Genomic DNA, 18903 nt, shown 5'->3' on the forward strand with positions numbered 1-18903 from the left:
TACCACACACAAATACCCAGGTTCTAGCCCCACTGCCACATAAATTGAGTATAGTGGTACATGTCTGTAATCCCAGAACTTGGGAGGCAGAGGTAGAAGGATCAGAAGTTCAAAATCATCTTTAGCTATGTAGTGAACTCAAGACAAGCCTGGGATACATGAAACTGTCTCAAAAAGTTAAACAAATAAAAAGATAACATCAGAAGCACATTATGAAACACTGAATATAAAGCAGAAAGTCACGAGTCCACAAAACTAATTGACTAAGTAGAAATTCATATAAAAAGATATTATATACTTTAAACTACCTCTCCCATTTAGTTAGTAATTACAAAGAACAACCACAGCTCTAGCAGATGCATCCTTCTTCAAGAGATTAAAAGAACATGGCCCGTGGGAGCTCCTTCCTTTCTTGCTCCCCCGGCCACCTAAGAGGCTAATCTTGGTTGGGGGTTGTTCCACACAAAAGGCAAGAAGATGGTGGCTGCAAGGAAAATGAAAAAATGTCTGGAGTCGATCAACTCTAGGTTCCAGCTTGTTATGAAAAATGGAAAGTATGTGCTGGTACAAACAGACTCTGAAGATGATCAAACAAGGCAAAGCCAAGTTGGTTGTCCTCGCCAACCACTGCCCAGCTTTGAGGAAATCTGAAATAGAATACTACGCCATTTTGGCTAAACCTGGTGTCCATCACTACAGTGGCAATAATATTGAACTGGGCACAGCGTGTGGGAAATACTACAGAGTGTGCACACTGGCTGCCATCGACCCAGGTGACTCTGATATTATCAGAAGCATGCCGGAAAATATTGGTGAGAAGTAAACAAGAAAATTTTCCCTTAATAAAACTTTTCCTTTTGAAAAAAAGAAAAAAAGAAAAAGAACACAGCCAGTCCAGTTCATGGTCCATCTGACAGGATGCAGCAAGAGGACCCCAGTATGACCCTGATGCCATGTCCTTCTGACAATGAATGGCCTGACTGTAGTTATGGGAAACACAGAAAGTTACAAATGGAGGATCATTCTATAACATAAATGGCCTTTAAAAGAGTCAGGGTCATAAAAGACAAAGAAAGACCTAGAAAGTTTTAAAATGAGGGAGAAAAAGAAAGAAAACCAATCATGAACAAACAGCTTCATTCCAAATTAACTGTGAAGGACAGACATTATTGGGACAACTGGTATACCTCATATGGGGTCCAAAGTGTAGACAGTGGATATACAACAATGTTGATTTTCTGTTGGTGGTTATGCAGCATGGCACACTCATCTGTAGGATTCACACACTGAAATATTCAGGGTGACTTGATATCACAGTAGCAACTCCATATCCAATAATTTAAGAAAAAAATTCTGTGTGTTGAGCTCTCTGTTTTTAATAAGGAAGGAAGGGAGTAGTAGAGGGAGAGCAGGAAGGAAGGAAGGAAGGAAAGAAGGAAGGAAAAAAGGAAGGGAAGAAGGCACTATCATAGCGAGCTTCATTCAGATGGTCCTAGCTTCAGGCCTTGGGTTCTTCTTGAACTTGAGGAGCCTCTTTAAAGATGTAGGCATATGTATCAGTTACTTTTACATTGACATTGCTATGATGAGACAACTTTGGCAGTAACTTACAGGGAGAGGTTTACTCTGGTACATAGCTGGGAAGTACAGTCCCCCATAACTGAGAGGACATAGAAGTTAAGGCTATGTCTGTTTTGGTGGGTACAGCTTTTTTATTGGTCAACCAGGAAGAGAGCGTGAACCAAAGGAAGTGTTTTTGAGGCTACTCTAAGTGACCCACCTCTGTAGCTAGAAGTTTACACAGTTTCCCCATAGTTTAAATCTTAGTGTGATCTGAGTGGAAACTGGTAGGTACAGAAGGGAAAGGAAAGAGGAAGAAGTTTGAGTATCCCATAAATGTTTGTATTTAATCTTGCTACTAGAGTAGAAGGATCCATTATCCTTGACAGGAAATATCTTAAGTATGTTCCTGTATATGGAAGCTTTTTGAAATGGTGACCACACCATATGTACACTTTATAACCTAATCTGCTTAATATTTTTTGAACATTCCCCCCCCCCACCAAACAGTGTCTCACTGTGTAGTCCTAAGTGGCCCAGAAGTATGTAGAACAGGTCTAAGTAGATCAATCTGGCCTTGAACTAACAATGGCCCACCTGTCTCTGCCACCCACAGGTTGGGATTACTAAAGGATGTAGTGCCACACCCTGTGAAACAGCATTTGAAAGGTTAGTTAATAAGTAGCCATTGGTGTGAGTCATACAAATTTATTTAACCACCCCCTGCTATGGTTTGGTTTAGCATTCCTATTCCACCCTCTAGCCTTTAGATATTGTATTATATTAGCCTCACTATAAAATCAAAAAGGGAAAAACATAATTTCTAGTACACCTTTTACTGTTTCCATTTTCCCATGGGCTATGCAGAGGAAATTTTTGGAAATAGTAAATATCATCTTCTTGAACCAATCAGCTAAATTCATTTCTTCTCTCTCTCTCTCTCTCTCTCTCTCTCTCTCTCTCTCTCTCTCTCTCTCTCTCTCTCTCCTCTCTTTCTATCTATTCAATGGTAGAAGATTCTACTGAAATTTGAATTTATGGCATCATGCATGCAAGGAATTCTACACTGAGCTACAGACCCAGCCCTCAAATTAACTGAGTTTAAATCCCAATTCTCTTCTTCCCAGAAATCTAGGACCTAGTACCTAATATCTCAATGCCTCAGTTTCATCAAGTGTAAGATGGTGAAATAAAATGTGCCCATTCACAAAGTCACTGAAAGGCTGACAAGTTGTAAGGAGTTCATACAAGTTCATACAAGTTCATACAAGTTCATACAAGTTCATTGGTGTTGACCATTGTTAGTATTATGACTAAAATATAAGAGGCAGCTTTTGAGGTCCAAAGAAAAAGACAAGAAGTAGGTCAGCCCCATCCCTGGGAGGGGAAAGTTCCCTCTCCTGGTGACAGGAGTGATATTGATGGAAAAAGCATTTTGCAAGGCCTGGAGCTGACGTATGCTCTTTATGACATTTTAATCTTTGAGTAATAGATTCCATCGCCTACAGAGACAGCCATTTCCACTTATTGACTTTTTCTCTTCTCCCTCAGACCTGGAGTCTACCTTCTGTTGACTCAATTCTCCCTCCAGCCGCCAGGAACTGTTTCTGGACTGTGCTCACCACTCTGCCAACCAGGTCTTACGCAGGCAAGGGGACCTGAAGGCCCAGCAAGGCACCCCACGTTCCTTAAATGGATGCCAAAGAGACCTTAATTCTCCCTCTATCCTTATATTTTCTCCCAGTGATATGCCCCAAATGATACACAGGGTATAACCTTAAGATCAATGTGTTGGCAGCAACACTTTATAACACTGCTCAAGGCGCTGTGCTGTGACTGTGAGCATAATCTGGTGTCACAGAACATAGGACCCCCTGACATGCTCACAGACTGCATTGTGTATGCTCCAGTGGTGTTTTACTGAATTGAGCTGAGGGAAGAAACTTGAGTAGAAGATGAGGAAACATGTATCTTAGGGTTCCTATTTCTTTGATGAAACGCCATGAACAAAGTTGGAGAGGAAAGGGTTTATTTGGTTTACACTTCCACAGCCATAGTCCATAAGTGAAGGAAGTCAGGATAGGAACTCAAACAGGGGAGCCAAAGAGGAGTGCTGCTTAGTGGCTTGCTCAACTTTGCTCTCTTATAAAACCTAGGACCACCAACCCAGGGATGGCCCCAGGCACAATGGGTTGGGCCCTCCGAGTCCTTTAATCACTAATTAAGAAAATGCCCCACAGGCTTGTTGGCAGCTTAATGTTGTGGCAGCGTTTTCTTCACTGAGAGTCCTTCCTCTCAAATGACTTCAGCTTGGGTCAAGTTGACACGAAAGTAGCCACCACAAACATGGATGACACACACTTGCTGGGAATCTCACGGCATGACTCAAGGAGAGCTGAGTAAGGGTTTGGGTAGCCTTCCTTCAGAATGAGGGTAATTATTCCCCTGGCCCCAGTATATCCCTTTATGAAATTCAAACTGATCTCATTCTCCTATCACATCTTGGTTCTTTTTATTCGTCTGCTCTGAACCTCTTCTGTTCATTTTTTTCAGACCTAGGGTCGAAGATGGCAGAGCCACATGAAAAAGAAGAAATAAATGGTCCCCATCGAAGGATGCTGTAGGAAGACCAGGGGTGGGGGGGGGGGGGTGGGAGTAGGCTAGGGGCGGGGCATGACACTTGTGGTTAGGGGCGGGACGCACCAGCCGAGAGCATTGATTGGATGGGTAGCCAAGGGGCTGTGGAGTTTCTCTCTCTTCTTCTTCCACAGGGTCTGCCCATCCTAGCCATCTTCAGACCTGGTTTAGGCATCATAAGCTTCACAAGGCAGAGAAAAATAAACTCACCTCAAAGTTTCTGATTCAGTCCTGGGAAAACTGACACCACCAGCACACCTTCGGTGTCAAGGTCGCGCCTTATCTTATCAGTAAAAATGCCCTAACGCCGCAGCAGGAACCAGGACTCTTGTTCTCGTAACCTGGGGGGTGTGGCTTCCTTTAAGCTTTGAGAGTAATGATAAAAGGAATCATTTATTTTCCCAGGCAGCAGCTTGGCAGGGAAAAGTCAAAGCCGGTGTTCTGGAGAAAGCCATAGGTGGGGAGTTTCCAGAACGGCGTTCAGAGTGGGCAGTGGCCTTTGGATAGCGAACCTTCAGCTCCGACTCCTTCCTGGATTCACAGCCAGAGAAGCCACGTTATGCGGCAGCCTGCTGGCTTCTGGAACTCCATAGAACGTCTGCCTCTGTCCGGGGTAATTTCCGATATTCCGCAAAGCTTTGAAAATTTGAATCATCTCCATCATAAACAGACAAACTATCTTCTTTTCAGTACTGGGGACCAAAGTAAGAATCCTGTACATGCTAGGCAAGTGCTCTCTCAATTCGTCACACTCTCAGATCCCTGCCCCACAATTGTATTTTCTCCCCATTATTAAAATTTTCCAATCAAAATAGTTTTTTTTCCACAATTAAAAAACTATTGCTTAATACACACACATGAAAAATAAGAAATTAAGATTAACTTGTAATTAATAAAACAAAACAAAATAATAAAAGGCACCAGCCAGCCTTACTTCTGGCTGAGCCAGTTCCTTTTTCCCACCAGAAACTGTTTCTTTAAATTATAAAGTTTTAAATTCCATGATGGTTACCTCTTTGTTAATTTTAAAAAAATGCTACACAGACTTTTGTGGTTTACTATATATATATATATATATATATATATATATATATATATATATATATATATATTTTTTTTTTTTTTTTTTTTTTTTTTTTTTTTACACACTGACCTCCTATTAAAGTGACTCTCACTCACTTTGTCCTCCAAGGTTCCCACCCCCCAACCCCAGCATCTATTATTAGCTTCTGTAAGGGGCTTTTAAAATTTAAAACTCTACCATGGAGTTTCTACTAATTTTACTATATAATACCTCTGAAACAAGATTTTGATAAGTTATAAAAGAAAAATCAATATTGAGTTGGAGCAGCAAGGAGAGATGAGTGTGCTGCCACAAGCCTGGGATCCCTCCCTCGTGAGGCTGAGGCTGCACAATCAGAACTTGAGGACAGACTAGGTTGTATAACAAGTTCCAGGGTAGCCTGGGCTACACAGTGAGACCCTCTCACCAAAACAAACAAAAAACAACAAAACCCAACAACCAACAAAAACAAAAAGACAAAGCAAGCAAAATATACAAACAAAGAAGAAAATCAAACAATACACACACATACACATACACACACACACACACACACACACACACACACACACACACATACACACCCCAAGAAGCTTGTAACCTGTAATTTAGATATAACGGTCACAATGAAATGATGTTTGTGGTAGCTCACCTTCCTTCTCACTTGCAGAGTTAGAGCTTTGGTTTTGATACTTTGTCGTCAACCTGTGAAATAGGATTTGGACAAAAGCACCGTTTACTTCAGTCAAAGGTTTATGTTTTGAATGAATTTAATCAAATGATGTAAATGTAACTTTTATTTTCCTGAAGTTATTGTGGTCATGGAAGCTTACTGTCTCTTGTCAGCTGTCAGCTAACCTTGGCCTAATCTTGGAAGCTTCTGGTTTTCATACAATATATCTAGGCCTATAATGTTTTCAGCCTCTGAGAATTACTGCTGAATAAGTTCACCCTTCCTAGTTCTTTCTGAACTCTGGCTGGCTGGCTCAACTCAGCTGTTCCTGCTTAAACTCCTCTCCAAACTTACTGATTCAATCTGAGAGCTTGACCACGCCCCTGCTGGCTGCTACCACTCTCAGTTTCTGTCTGGCAACTGGACGTGCTCCTTGTGGTATCTTAAATGAGACTGTTCCTCAACAGGTTCAGGTGTTTGAATATCTGATTCCCAGTTGGTGGAACTATCTGGATAAATTTAGGAGGTGTGGCTTTGCTGAAGGAAGTGTGTCAAGGGGGAAGGGCATTGGGGGATGATGAGGTTTCAAAAGCCATATGTCATTCACAGGTCACCCTTCTTGGTGCCTATGATTTGAGATGTGAGTTCTCAGCTTCAGTTACAACCACCATATTTCCCACTTATAGCCATGTGAGACTTAGACCATGACAGACTCTTTTCCCTCTGGAACATGAGCCAAATAAGCCTTTCCTTCCATAAGTTGCATGCTAATCATGCTTTATTTCAACAACGGGAAGGAAACCAACCCCTCTATTTCCTAAGGCCCTTTCTGTACACATGTCTCCTCTCTGAGAAATTATTAATGATCTTACTGCCTCCCTAGATCCTGGACAACAAATGTAGTCCCCTTTATCTTGCATTCTACAAATGCACAGGTTCTCACAATGCTCGTCCATATTTTACTCCTCAACTTAAGATAGATCACATGGTGCAGAATGCCCTAGGATACGCAGCTAGGGCTTAAGCATGGTTCGAATGTTTTCCTTGAATGCTGTGGATGTGGCTTCGTTGATGTGGCATGCACAAACTCCTGAGTTCAACAAACAGTAGCACACAAACATGATGACACATACCTGAATTTTTCTCTGCCAATTGTTCCTATAATGCCACCCCATTCTCCTGCCTCGGTTCTGGCTGCTGGGTGTCGGAGCCACTGGCATTTAAAGTCCAGAGCTATACTGCTGACCACGGAGCATCTCAGCACCCAGGGTCACAGTTGCCAGCATGGGAGAAGTCCCCTGACCTGACTGCCACACATTTTCTATCTGAGCAGAGCAGATGAAGCCCGAGTTGGTGGATGAATCTCTCACCTGTATCCTCAGCTGGTGGATAATACTCCCATCACAGAACAAAGAAATTAAAGGAGCTTTCTTCTTTCTGATTATGTCTCCCAAATCTATCGTTCAAGCTGTAGACATGTGCTGTCACTTGTGTGGCTCAAGGGCAGAGCCTTTGAGAGAAGTCAGTTGACAACTGCTACTTTCTCTTTTCCGCTGTTCAACCCCACTGCTCGGACAACGTTAAAATGACCTCATGTGAACAGTTGAAGGGCCAGGAGATGAAGGGAAAGGATTCCAGCTTCGGTTTCAGTGCTTTTAAAACTGTAGACCGCACCGGCTCTACTCCTAGAGACCTCACTAGCACCATGTGGGTGTGGTGGCATCTGTGTATGTGTGGGGGTTCAAACGGCAGAGCATAACTTCTCCGGAGTTCAAGGTTCTCTGGGCTACTCCTACTCTTGAGGTGGGGTGCATCTTAAGGGAGATGAGAATTAGATATAAGAGGTTTGTGTTTACTCATGACCCACAAGCTTGGGAATATAAAGGGGTTACTGCCTTAGCACGCTAGCATGGGGGCTCAGGAGCATGGAGTGCGTAAGGAGAGAAAGTGTGGGTTAGGATTGGGGTCCTCTTCTCCGAAACACTGCACTGAGTTTGTAACCCTGCAGTTTTGTAGTTTAGAATGCCCAGTAAAGGAAGGGGGTGTGAAGGGAACAGGGGGAGAAGGGAGAAGCCAAGGAAAACTCCAAAGGGGCGGCCCCCCATTGTGCTTCTTCTGCTTGTACCTCAAGGAGGGGAGCCGCTGTGCTTTCTAAGAGGCTAGTGTGAGTGTGTGCATGTGTGTGAGTGTGTGTGTGTGTGTGTGTGTGAGTATGTATATGTTTGTGAGTGTATGTGTGTGTGAGTGTATGTGTGAGTGTGTGCTTGAGTATGTGTATGAGTGTGTGCTTGAGTATTGTGTGAGTGTTTGAGTAAGTGTGTGAGGGTATATGCATGTGTGAGTGTGTGTATGTGTGAGTATGTATATGTGTGTGAGTGTATGTGTGTGTATGTGTGAGTGTGTGCTTGAGTATGTGAGTGAGTGTCTGTTTGAGTAAGTGTGTTAGTGTATATGTGTTTGTGTTTATATGGGTGGGAGTGTGTGTATGTATATGTGTGTGTATGTGTGTGTGAGTGTGTATATGTGTGTGTGAGTATGTGCATATATGTGTTAATTGTGTGTGTGAGAGAGATGGGAGAGAGAGAGAGAGAGAGAGAGAGAGAGAGAGAGAGAGAGAGAGAGAGCTCTTTCTTTCCTCCTCAGTTCTGCTGCCCAAGCTTTTACCCATCTGGATGCAAACCCTGAAGTTTCCTGGCCTCCAGACTTGACCTTTTGAGCCCAGACCAAAGAAGAATCACGTTGTCTTATATCTGCTCTCACACTCAGTGTGGGGGATGGAGGCGAAGGGGAAGAAGAGGAATTTCCCTTGAGGGTGAAGATTTCCTGGAAAGAAATACACTTCCAAAAAGCAGTGTAAGCATGATTTCTGCAACAGCCCGCAGCCGGGCCTCTTCTACCTCTCTCCAACTCTGAAGCACAGGCTAGAGCTTGCTGCTGCTTAGCTTATGTCCCAGAAGGAGGCTCTGACTGAGGAGTTATGCCAGGATCTGAATTTGTATGCACAGTCTTCACAGAATACCAACGGGACCAATTAAGGTGCGGACGATGGTTCTCAGGAACAGGTTTCGAGATATCTTAACTTTGATGGAAAAGTTTAAGCTTCTAAAAATCCCCCAAGAACCTCATCTTTTCCAGGGAGTAGTGCCTGGCCCTTTAAAGACTTCCAAGAAAATGGGATTCCCAGAAGCTCTTTCGACCTTCAATCTCACTGGTCTAATCAAGAAGTGTATGGAAAAACAAAAGCAAAGAAAACTGGACTTCGCACACACCCTGAGAGATTTAGATGAGGTACATATTTAAATAAAAAGTTTGCTGCCAATTAGGACACTGTACTGGCTGTGAGAAATGAACCTCATCCTGTTCTTCCCACTTTGGGCTGCTAGGTATGCTAAGGCTGGTCAGCAACATTGTCAGCATAAGGAACTCAGATTAGCTTTGCCACCCCCTGGGATTTTCCCAGAATCCTGGCGTGTTTACTAATCTTCAAAACTGGCATACACTAGTAATTACAACCGAAAATGTAAATGCCTGTAAACTCTGTGATCTTACTGCAAACCCTGCAAGGTAGTTCTTACCTCTGTCTTAAAAATGAGAAAGCTAAAGACTGGGAGGGACCAAGAAATTCATGGGAAGTTCAGTTGCACCAAGAGCTTCATGGGAAGTCTGAATCAGACAGACTTGAACTTGGGTATGCTAATCAACACTTGGGAGTTCCTAAGAACAGGTGAGAGAGAGGTCATGACCAGCATGGCTGGAGAGCCCTGCTGCTCCTAGCATTAACCCTTCAGCTACTGGACTCCAGTACTGATGGAATCCTGCAATAGAGATCCGACTCTAGAGGGAGGGAATTTCAACAAATAGTTCCTGACAAATTGAAAAGGAAATGGTGAAAAAATCAACAAAGACATTTAATCAGTATATCTATGACATCAAGACAAGGGAGACTTGTACTCTTATCTCTGTTTCCAGGAACGATGACAAACCTCCCAGGTTATGGTGGAAAAGGACAAAGGGTGGTACCAAAAAGTCGCACATAATATGTCTTAGTCAAATGGTGGTTCCAGGGCCGAAGAGATGGCTCAGCAGTTAGGAAGACTGGCTGCTCTTCAAGAGGTTATGAGTTCAATTCCCAGCAACTACATTGTGGCTCACAACCATCTGTGATGGGATTTGATGCCCTCTTCTGGTTTGTCTGAAGATAGCTACACTGTATTCATATATGTAAAATGAATAAATATATCTTTCAAGAAAAACGGTAGATCCGTTGATTATGAATCTCAGCATTGGTTAGACAGGGCTTGCTGCAAGAAGAAAAGCATTGCTTTCTGACTGGTAGAGATGACTCTGGTTACAAGGTTTACTTAAGTCTGAAGTAACTGCAGAAAAGAATGATTCAAAATAAAGGTAGCCTATGCAAAATGGACCCAGAGATGTCAAGGTTTTATACTTTTAGTTATCCATCAGGCATGTTTAGGCCAAGTGGGGAAATATCAATGCTTTTAGCAAAGGTAGTCCCTAAGTCAACCACTGGGTTGAGACCCCTTGGGGAACTGACCCACCCTTTCACAGGGGTCACCTAAGACAATTAGAAAGCACAGATATTTGCATCACAATTCATAATGGTAACACAATTACAGTTATGGAGTAGCAACAAAAGTAATTTTATGGTGGGGGGGGGTCACCACAACGTGAGGAACTGTATTAAAGGGTCACAGCATTAGGAAGCTTGAAAATTCCTGGTCTAAGTCCTTGTCCCCCTGGAGAGGTCTGGGGCAGTAGGAAGAAAGCTTGTGAGGTCTTAAGAAAGGAGCTGTTAATTAGCCTGTTATTTCAGTCACCTTAGAGCTGGCACAGGCAGCCCTGACACAAGATGGGACTGAGATGAGTCCCAGTCTCCAGTGGATGAAGGGAGGAGTCAGCTCAGCTTCGAGGCAGGATGCCAAGTATTCTAGGATAATGATGGTCCATTAGGTCTTCAGAACAACGGGAAAGGGAGTGTCAGGGCAACAGAAGAATGTAAAAATGTTGGAGGCGTTCAGCCCTAAGGACTCCAGCTCATTTACCGTAGCAGCTGGAAGGGTGAGGTTTGGAGCTGGGAACGGAGAGATATAATAAATGGGAATCGAAAGGCACCCAGGAAATGGGCACCTGAAATACTTAACAGGGAAGCTGCATAAAGCCAGTTTATGCTGTGGATATATAAATTTTTAAATCCTAAAAATAAAGTATCCATCTTTCAAATAAAAATGTTAAGCAGGTATAATATGCAGGAAACACTTGCCCTGCACAGACTGAGGTAAAACACATTGGTCCAGCTGCCTGACCCACTGAGACCCAGTCACACTGCTACTTCCTGGTCCATTACAACCACATTTTATCTTCTAACAATTTTGCAAGAACTGAACCTTTTTTAAAAAAAAATGCTACACTGCTTAGCAAGTGCCTGACTTCTGCCCACATTTTCCCAAGAGCCTTTTCTGGGGTTGGATGTTGTTTCTTATTCTTGGAGATACGCTGTGGAATTGCTGAGAATTAAATCATCACTCAGAACTGGAGCACAAGGTCCCACTGTCTCTACACCTGGATTCCCAGGTGCCTCTGCTGGGCTGCCTGGGTGAACTTATTCTTATACCCACATCTGCAGGACAAGCACCTGCGGTCAATAGAGAGCCATAAAAATGTTGCAAAATGTTGCTATTCCCCGGGGGTCAGCACTCCAGATCAGTGGATTTCTTTAGCACTTCATTCCTGTCCCACATAACCCCAAATTATCCTGATCTCCTGTTAATGTAGGCTAATTATGAACTGTGTAAGAGTCTCACACAGTTTCAGCAATAAGAGCAAGCAACTAGAAATCACACTCAAGCGGTGCAAAATGTCCAATTCTCCTTACAAAGAGTTGGCGAGTTTTATTCTTCACTAACTTGACTGCTTTTGGGGCAGACCCTCCAAAGTGTTTCAGATAGTTCGTAATCCTAGTGGGACATATTTTTGGGATAAGAAGGGAGCTGATCACATGCCTGTTTGAGTGTATGTGATTGTATGTGTGTGTGAGAGTGTTTGTGTGTATAAGTGTGTGTGAGAAAATGTGTTTGTGTGTATGAGTGAGTGTGTATGAGTGTATATGTGTGTGTGTGAGTGAGAGTGTATGTGTGTGTGTGTGTGTGTGTGTGAGAGAGAGAGAGAGAGAGAGAGAGAGAGAGAGAGAGAGAGAGAGAGAAAGTATGTGAGAATATATGTGTTTATCTGCATGCACAAGAATTCTCATTTTTAATAACCTAGAAAGAAGCCCTTGGCTAACTGTCCTGGTGTTTGAACTCTAGTCTTAACTGTGGGCACCGGAAGCAACCCTGTTCCTTTGTGCTAGTCTCTTCACATCCTAGACTTTTAGCTATCTTAGCCCGAGGGTTTAATGATCTCTCAGAGGTGGGGGTTATCATCTTCTGCTTTTTTTTCCCTTTTATTGGATGTTTTCTTTATTTACATTTCAAATGTTATCCCCTTTCCTAATTTCCCCTCTGGAAACCCCTATCTCATTCTCCCTCCCCCTGCCTCTATGAGAGTGCTACTCCACCCACCTACCCAGTCCCTCCTGCCTCCCTGCCCTGGCATTCCCCTACACCGGGGCATCAAGCCTTTACAGGACCAATGGTCTCTCCTCCCATTGATGTCTGACAATGCCATCCTCTGCTACAAATGCATCTGGAGCCATGGGTCCCTCCATGTGTACTCTTTGGATGGTGGTTTAGTCCCTGGGAGCTCTGGGGTATCTGGTTGGTTGATATTGTTGTTCTTCCTATGGGGTTGCAAACCCTTTCAGCTCCTTCAGTCCTTTTTCTAACTTTTCCATCGGGCACCCCATTCTTAATCCAATGATTGTTTAAAGCACATTTTCAGTTAATAGTGTGACACAGTTGGGAACGTTCCTTAGGTACAGTTCTGACTACAATATAACCGTATCTCCCAATTACTATAAGGTCACCTACAGTGATGGATCCATATCTGGCAAATGACTGCTCTCATATTCTCCTAAATAACCCAGAACGGTAGGTTCCTTCAGTAATCTGTCCTTATCCATCTCCCCTGGTCACACCCATGTGTGACATCACACTGGTGTTAAGTCTGTGTCTGTATGCCTTGGTGTCCCATCTGATATGTGAGCTTGGCTGATATAAGAGCTCAGATATGACCCAGACTGGTTTGTAAATACATTGGGCTAAATATTGAGAATAACTGTTCCACGGGTCAGGCTTGCTAGAAAGTTCTATAGCTTTCTAGATGAAATCACATTGAAGAAAGAGCTGACCATGGTGGTCCCATGCGTTGAGTGTGTCCTGGAAGGCTTCACTCACCAGAGGACTGGTGTGCAGAGTTTCTGTGTGGAGGGCATCGAGGTGTTGCTTTGGGAAGAAATTAAAGTTGTCCCTCATGCGACTTCAGTTATTTCCTTCCAAGGTGACATGTCCTAAAAGGGTTAGCCTGATGCCCTCCATCTTCCATCCACCATGATGTCACAATGCCAAGGGAACTCCCAGCAGAAGCAGAACCAAGGCCACTTGATCGTGTACTAACTCTGTGGGTCAAACAAACCTCCTTTCTTTAAAACACAGACAAACAAACATGGAGCTTCTGGTATCTTGTTGTAGCAACTAAAACACACTAATATATGTAGAGTGCTCAACTGAGTGTTAAGTTTATATCAGCTGAAGTAAGGACTCCATATTGAAGAGAACATGGTCCGAGAAGCCCTTTGCAAGGAGTCTGCAGCACATAGAATTCTGAGAGGATTGACCGGAACGGCTTATACCGAAATAGTTACAGATTTTTAAAAAGGCGACGTTTAAAGTTCTTTTGTAGTAGGAAGCAGTGATGTTTTAGGTACTTAAAGGTGATTGTTGTGGAGGGAACTAAAGCATCCGCTCTGTTGTGTTCCTGTAAATTACTTTTCATTTCCTCTAATGCCCTCTCTAAGTGTCTGCTGGTTTGTTGTTCTGGGCAGAGAAAATGACAGGCAGTCTGGTGAGTGCTTAATACAGAGTCAGACCCTTTGTCAGCGAGTGGTTAAGATCAAAGCTTTCTAGAGGCCAGCTGCCAGGGATCAAAGGACATCTTTATCATGTGTCTTATGGGGTGTGACTTTAAACACCAGAAATTAGACCTTTGGAGTCTACATCTCTATCATTAAAATGTGTCTTACTTCTGGAGAAACAAGGTCCTCAGCCCCCTGTTCTCATTTTTTTTTTTTTTTTTTTTTTTTTTTTTTTTTTTTTTTTTTTTTTTTTTGGCCAGGAAATGGGTTGATGGAACAGGCCTGTGATCTTCCTTTTCCTCTCTAATGAGAATTAGGCTTTGCAGTAGTGCATTTAGTAGTGCATTTACGTTGTTCCAGATGTGTGCTAAACACTTCAGATATGTAAGTGGGTGGGCCAGACCCCTTCCTTCCTGAAGAGCGCATGGAAGTCAGGCCGTTATGGAAGGTCCCTTGACCTGTACTGACTGCTAAGCTTAGGGCCACAGACCTGGGCTCAACATACAGCAAGGCCTGTGGGAATGAGCATCATGGGTCAGGATGTTACTAGGTGAAATGGGGCAGTGGGGCACTGTGTTCAACCCCTAGAGGACCCGAGTACCGCCACAATGAAGTTTAGAGCACAGAAATGCAGAACCATACTGTCAGGATGCCAAGACCCAAAAGGAGTTGGCAGTCAGGTTACACATGGCCTTGTAGGCTGTGTCAGAACTTACTTTAGAAGAATGGGGTAGGAGATTAAGGTGGCGTGACTACACCCGTGTAGGAGGAGCCTCTTGCTAGTGGTCAGGGATGGATTTCCTCACCAGGTTTTGAGAGCTGCCTGGAGCAGGCTGCTTAGCCAGCTGTGCCCACTTAAGTGTATTGTTGAGACTTTTTGTTACACAGTATCAACCGGTTACCTCTACCGGGGAACTGGTCTTTGGGGGAGACTAGATCAACATTCCCCTGCCCCTCCATATCTGGTGAAATCACTAGCGCTGAATGAAACCTTATGTGCACTTCTTCCCACCTTAGGTTTTCATCTGTCCTGAGCATCTACTAGAAGCCATTTTTTTCCTTCTCCTGGTTTTGGGGGTTGAACCTGACTGCTGAGCTGCATTCTGGGTGCTGCGACAGAAATCTGATTGCTGTTCTCGCTCCCCTTCACTCCCATTGGGGATGAACTAAAAACAGGGCTGACAGTAACTGCGCCGTACATGTGCAGTTGTCTCATAGGACTACTGTGGAAGATTAGGCTCATCCTTAAGTGTGTGGGCTCACTGGGGTTTAACTGGTGCTGTTGCTGTGTAGAGAGGTAGTTTTTTTTTCTCTTTCAATTTTATTGGATATTTTCTGTATTTACGTTTCAAATGTTATTACCCCCCCCCCACTCCTCTCCCTCCCCCTCAACTTGTTTCCATGAAGGTGCTCCCTCTCCCAGTCACTCTCCCAATCACCCTCTCCACTTCAGTGCCTTGGCTGCTGATGGTGTTGTTCTTCCCATGAGGGTGTAAACCCTTCAGCTCTTTAGAGGGTTAGTGTTGTATAAATTTAAACAAGTTTCTGTAAGGATCAGAGTTGGAGCATAAAGTTGAAGCCGGTGCGCACCCCATGTTACAAAAGGGAAAAAAGAAAAGAAAACCAGACTCTTAAGAATGATTCAACACACCCACTGAAGGCAAATGTTAGTGGCTTACTGGAAGACGTTATGCATGAATGAAAGACCACAGCTCACATCACATCTGCAGGCATAATGTCTAGCCAGACTAAAAATGTCAAGACTCCAGCCTAGCCTAATCCATGAGCCTCAGGTCCAAGTAAGAGCTGCTGTCTCAAAAATCAAGGGGGAGAGTAATTGAAGAATGATCTCTGGGACACATACTCACACACACACACACACACACACACACACACACACATACACACACGCTCACACACACACACGCTCACACACACACCCACACACACATACACACAGATACACATATACACATTCACATACACTCACACACACTCTCACACACATACACACACATTCACATACATACATACACACATACATACACATAGATACACACACTCTCACACACACACATACATACACACTCACACACATACATACACACACATGTATACACACACACATACTCACACACACATCCACATACTCACACACACATCCACACACACACATCTACACACACACACACACATCTACATTCACATATACACTCACACACACACACACACACACACACACACCTGTACTTGCAAGGATGTATGTCTCTTCACTGTACCCAGAAGGATAATGCTAATGCTCTATAATCTCATATTAATGGAGAAGGTAACAACTTAAATTTGTACCAGCACCAGGCATTAATGTTCATGCTTGCAAACCCAGCAGTTCCAGGCCAGCCTGGCTACATCCAGTGAGAGACTGTACTGCATAGTAACACAAGCTAGAGTCATCCAAGAGCCTTAGCTGAGAAAATTCCCCCATATGATTGGGCTATAGGCATTCCTGAAGAGCATCTTCTTAATTAGTGACTGATGAGTCTTCAGCCCAGCCACACGATTCTTCAGCCCCAGCTAATGGGAACAGAACTTTAATTTGTGAAAAATTTGGGTGGTGCCATCCCTGGCCTGGTGGCCCTGGGTTCTATAAGAAAACAGGTCGAGCAAGCCGTGGAACCAAGCCAGGGAGCCTCATGGCCTCTGCATCAGCACCTGCCTGCAGGTTCCTGCCCTGTTTGGGTTCCTGTCCAGGCTTCCTTTGATGATGAGCAGCAATAAGAAAGTGAAAGTCAAATAAACCCTTCTCTCCCCAATTTTCTTTTTGGTCATGGTGTTTCATTGCAGCAATAGTAACCCCGACTAAGGCAGAAATTGGTACCAGGATAGTGGGGTATTGCTTTGACAAACTGACCATGTCGTTTTGGGGAGGATGGTGGAAGGACTTTGGAACTCGGTGCAAGGAAAGCTGTTGAGCGTTCAATGCTTGGTGGGCCGAGCTGGAAGCTAAGAATGTTAAGGAAAACACAGAAGATGAACGCCTGGCTGTGGAGTTTCGGATGAGAGTTTAAAGACACTATTGGGGTCATGCGTTATTCCAAGTTAAGATTCTGTGGCTCCAGTTAGCTGGGGCTGAAGAATCATCTGTGATCAACAAGGTACTGGACCTAATAAAGCAAAATTTTGCTTTGCCATAGTACTCCATGCTGGTCGGCTGAGAAAAAGAGACCAGCATCACTGAGGTGAAATCTTCTGGAAAGTGTTCCCTGAGAGCACACAGAAGCTGTCCTCCAGAGGAGGGTAAGGTTGTGCCTCCCTTTGTATACTGAACTTGGTAGTGTAAGAGTCTCCCAGATGGTACTTATTTTGAAGGCATGGTGAGAAGCTGAGGCTTGGCACTACGTGGCAGGGCTAGAGTCCCTGAAGAGAGGCCAGGAGAGGCTGTTGGTGACAGTGCAACCCAGTTCCAGCAGGAGACTCTAGCAGGTTTGGAGATGCTACTGCCACGGATGACTATCATGAAAAGCAGCAGCTGTGGAGTGGAGTCAGCCAGAGCCGAGAAGGCAAGCTGAGTGTGCTGCAGAGGGCGGGGCTGAGTGTGCTGCAGAGGGCAGGGCTGAGTGTGCTGCAGAGGGCAGGGCTGGAGAAGGGACCCAAGTCCTTTGGAGGAGCTTAGAGATAGTGAGTGAGTCCCAGATAATTGGACACTGAGTTATCTACACTGGTGGAGTTTGGTTTTGCTTGGTTCAGACTGTGACTGTGCCCTGGTTCTTTCCTCTTGAAGAAGGTATTTAACTTAATTTTGATGTATTTTTTAAAGGAGCCTGAAGAGTTGAAAGACTTTGAGTTTTTAAAAGATTTTGGATTTTTTAATGATATTGGATATTTTAAAGAGACTGACCTTCTAATGTGTTTGAATTTGTAAGGACCGTGGGTCTTTTAAAAAGCAATCTGTACAAAATGTCTTCCTTTTTAGAGTCCCCTAAGGGGCCTCTCACCCACCTTTGTGTTAAGGAACATGGTGTTTAAATCTAAAGTCAAAGGGACTGTTTTGACATTACTCAGAGTCTTAACGTTATCTTCCACCTATAAAAGAGGTGTGCTTCATTCGATATTTTTCTTGTTAACACAACTTTGTATTACAGGGCTTTATTCTCCCACCCCTTCTAGGAAGAAGAAAATGTAGGGGAATTTTATTTTTTTCCTCTCTCTTGGAGTTTGGGTCTTAAACATCTCCTCAAACACCACAAGTCAAAGAAAGGCCTGTTCCTTATCCACTACTGGGAGATAGATGGTAGAGGTGTGGCCTGGTGGAAAGAAAGTAAGGTCATCAGAATTGTATTCTTGCAGGAGATAGTGACCCGGGCCCCTTTATGTCACTCTCTCCCAACCCTTCTGCTAAGAGGAAGGGGCTTTGCTCTATGACAAGACCCAGCTTGAAGCTCATTCAGCCTTTCTGAATGCCAAAAGCTACTTGGCAACTGACAGATCTGACTTATCATTCAGAAGAGCCCCTTTGTGTGTGTGTGTGTGTGTGTGTGTGTGAGAGAGAGAGAGAGAGAGAGAGAGAGAGAGAGAGAGAGAGAGAGAGAGAAAGGGGGGGATGGAGAGCTAACACACTCCATCAGTTATGGTCAGAGGCAAGCCCTGCATAGGGTCTGTCCCAGCAGAACAATAATTGAGATGCTCAGCTAGTTGAACAGGGCTGACATCACTGAGAAGGGCTGGTTGCCTGCTGTGCATAGAACCAGTGTTCTGTGTCTGGAATTTTGCAAAAAGAAAAGGCTTTATTTGTACAGTCTGCTGGCAAAGGGCTACAAACTCAGATTTGCTTCCCCAATCTGTTTGGGAGCAGGGATGGGGAAATGAAATTTGCCAGAGGTAAAAAGAGATAGCATTGCATGTTGAGTGAATGACAACCTCGCGCCCCAGCATTTTTGGAAGGGT

At 43.9% G+C, this 18903-nt stretch overlaps 1 pseudogene across 1 annotated transcript; it reads left to right on the forward strand.

Moving 5' to 3' along the window:
* The first annotated feature begins 477 nt into the window (after window positions 1-477).
* On the forward strand, window positions 478-823 carry LOC308434821 (large ribosomal subunit protein eL30-like; annotated as a pseudogene). The gene has a single exon. The product of its transcript is annotated as a large ribosomal subunit protein eL30-like (transcript).
* Window positions 824-18903: the final 18080 nt, after the last annotated feature.

This window comes from Micromys minutus, assembly GCF_963924665.1.
Source record: "Micromys minutus genome assembly, chromosome: 22".
In the NCBI taxonomy this organism is placed as follows: Eukaryota; Metazoa; Chordata; class Mammalia; order Rodentia; family Muridae; genus Micromys; species Micromys minutus.